This window comes from Macaca mulatta, chromosome 12, assembly GCF_049350105.2.
Source record: "Macaca mulatta isolate MMU2019108-1 chromosome 12, T2T-MMU8v2.0, whole genome shotgun sequence".
NCBI classification, from domain to species: domain Eukaryota; kingdom Metazoa; phylum Chordata; class Mammalia; order Primates; family Cercopithecidae; genus Macaca; species Macaca mulatta.
Genome location: NC_133417.1, coordinates 72564002 through 72566841, shown reverse-complemented (window position 1 = coordinate 72566841; position 2840 = coordinate 72564002). Strand labels below are relative to the sequence as shown.

The 2840-nt window shown below is 37.6% G+C and overlaps 1 non-coding gene across 1 annotated transcript; it reads left to right on the top strand.

Annotated features, from left to right (window-relative positions):
* The first annotated feature begins 2514 nt into the window (after positions 1-2514).
* Positions 2515-2576, top strand: LOC114671597 (U7 small nuclear RNA). Its single transcript, XR_003721631.1, has one exon. It is a non-coding gene; the product is annotated as a U7 small nuclear RNA (small nuclear RNA).
* The last annotated feature ends 264 nt before the right edge of the window (positions 2577-2840 follow it).

Sequence of the window (2840 nt, the reverse complement as noted above, 5' to 3'; positions counted from 1 at the left end):
TATGAATCTGGGTGCTCCTGTATTGGGTGCATATATATTTAGGATAGTTAGCTCTTCTTGTTGCATTGATCCCTTTACCATTACGTAAATACCCTTCTTTGTCTTTCTTGATCTTTGTTGGTTTAAAGTCTGTTTTATGAGAGACTAGGATTGCAACCCCTGGGTTTTTTTGTTGTTTGTTTGTTTTTGCTTTCCATTTGCTTGGCGAATATTCCTCCATTCCTTTATTTTGAGCCTATATGTATCTTTGTATGTGAGATGGGTCTCCTGAATACAGCACACCTATGGGTCTTGACTCCTTATCCAAGTTGCCAGTCTGTGTCTTTTATTTGGGGCATTTAGCCCACTTACATTAAGGTTAATATTGTTATGTGTGAATTTGATCCTGTCATTATGATGCTAGCTGTTTATTTTGCCTGTTAGTTCATGCAGTTTCTTCACAGTGTCAATGGTCTTTACAATTTGGTGTGTTTTTGCAGTGGCTGGTACTGATTTTTCCTTTCCACATTTAGTGCTTCCTTCAGGAGCTCTTGTAAGGCAGGCCTGGTGGTGACAAAATCTCTCATCATTTGCTTGTCTGTAAAGGATTGTATTTCTCCTACGTTTATGAAGCTTAGTTTGGCTGGATATGAAATTCTGGGTTGAAAATTCTTTAAGAATGTTGAATATTGGCCCCCACTCTCTTCTGGCTTGCAGTGTTTCTGCAGAGAGATCTGCTGTTAGTCTGACTGGCTTCCCTTTGTGGGTAACTCGACCTTTCTCTCTGGCTGCCCTTAAGATTTTTTCCTTCATTTCAACCTCAGTGAATCTGACAATTATGTGTCTTGGGGTTGCTCTTCTCAAGGATTATCTTTGTGGTGTTCTCTGTATTTTCTGAATTTGAATGTTGGCCTGTCTTGCTAGGTTGGGGAAGTTCTCCTGGATAATATCCTGAACACTGTTTTCCAACTTGGTTCCATTCTCTCCATCACTTTCAAACAATGGGGAAAGGATTCCCTATTCAGTAAATGGTGTTGGGAAAACTGGCTAGCCATATGCAGAAAACTGAAACTGGACCCCTTCCTTACACCTTATACAAAAATTAACTCAAGATGGATTAAAGACTTAAATATAAGCCCTAAAACCATAAAACCCCTAGAAGAAAACCTAGGCAATACCATTCAGGACATAGGCATGGGCAAAGAATTCATGACTAAAACACCAAAAGCAATGGCAACAAAAGCCAAAATTGACAAATGGGATCTAATTAAAGTAGAGAGCTTCTGCACAGCAAAAGAAACTATCGTCAGAGTGAACAGGCAATCTACAGAACGGGAGAAAATTTTTGCAATCTATCCATCTGACAAAGAGCTAATGTCCAGAATCTACAAGGAACTTAAATAAATTTACAAGAAAAAAACAAACGAACCCTTCAAAAAGTGGGTGAAGGATATAAACAGACACTTCTCAGAAGAAGACATTTATGCAGCCAACAAACATATGAAAAAAAATAAAAACTCATCCTCACTGGTCGTTAGATAAATGCAAATCAAAACCACAATGAGATACCGTCTCATGCCAGTTAGAATGGCAATCATGAAAAAGTCAGGAAACAACAGATGCTGGAGAGGATGTTGAGAAATAGGAACGCTTTTACAGTGTTGATGGGAGTGTAAATTAGTGCATCCATTGAGGAAGACAGTGTGGCGATTCCTCAAGGATCTAGAACTAGAAATATCGTTTGACTCAGCAATCCCATTACTGGGTATACACCTAAGGATTATAAATCATTCTACTATAAAGGCACATGCACAAGTATGTTTATTGCAGCATTATTCACAATAGCAAAGACTTGGAACCAACCCAAATGCCCATCAATGATAGACTGGATAAAGAAAATGTGGCTCCTATATACCATGGAATACTATGCAGCCATAAAAAAGGATGAGTCCATGTCCTTTGCAAGGACATGGATCAAGTTGGAAACCATCATTCTCAGCAAATTAACACAGGAAGAGAAAATCAAACACCACGTGTTCTCACTGATAAGTGGGAGATGAACAATGAGAACACATGGATACAGGGAGGGGAACATCACATACCAGGGCCTGTCAGTGGGTGGGGAGCTAGGGGAGGGATAGCATTAGGAGAAATACCTAATGTAGACAAGTTGATGGGTGCAGCAAACCAGCATGGTATGGGCATGCCTATGTAACAAACCTGCATGTTCTGCACATGTATCCCAGAACTTAGAGTATATCAATAATAAAAAAGAGATTAAGTAAAAAAAATATAAAAATAAAAAGAAAGAAAGAAAAGAAAAGGAGAGGTAGGTAAGAGAGAGAGAGGAAAGAAAACTAGTATTTGTAGTTATCCTACTCTAAAAAACTACTATTCAACTAAGACAACTAAGAAAAATATATTCCAGTAAAAAATTTTAAAATTACATTATAAGGGTGAACAGGACTATTTAAACAATCTGTACTTTAATTAATTAAGAATCCAGATTAGTAAAAAAAATTTTTAAATCCAGATTAGTATTAGACCTTGTTTAGAATTTGTCTAGCAGGTTTTCCAGTTTCCACCACAAAACCCCATAAAAATACTTATCTATTGGGTTATCCTGCTAGATAAAAATCTTAGAAAGCTCTAACATTAATCTGGATTTTTAAAAAAGGCAAATTGTAGAATCTAAGGAGCAGGTATCTTAATATGTCTTCTATTCATATCAATGGCAGGTGTGTGTGGCAAACACTTCTCTTCTCCAGATGTTTGTGTCCTGATAAACCCTTGTTTTCTTTATGGTCAAATCAGCGTCTTCAGCAGGCACTCTGCACAGAATCATTGGTTTCAGAACACGA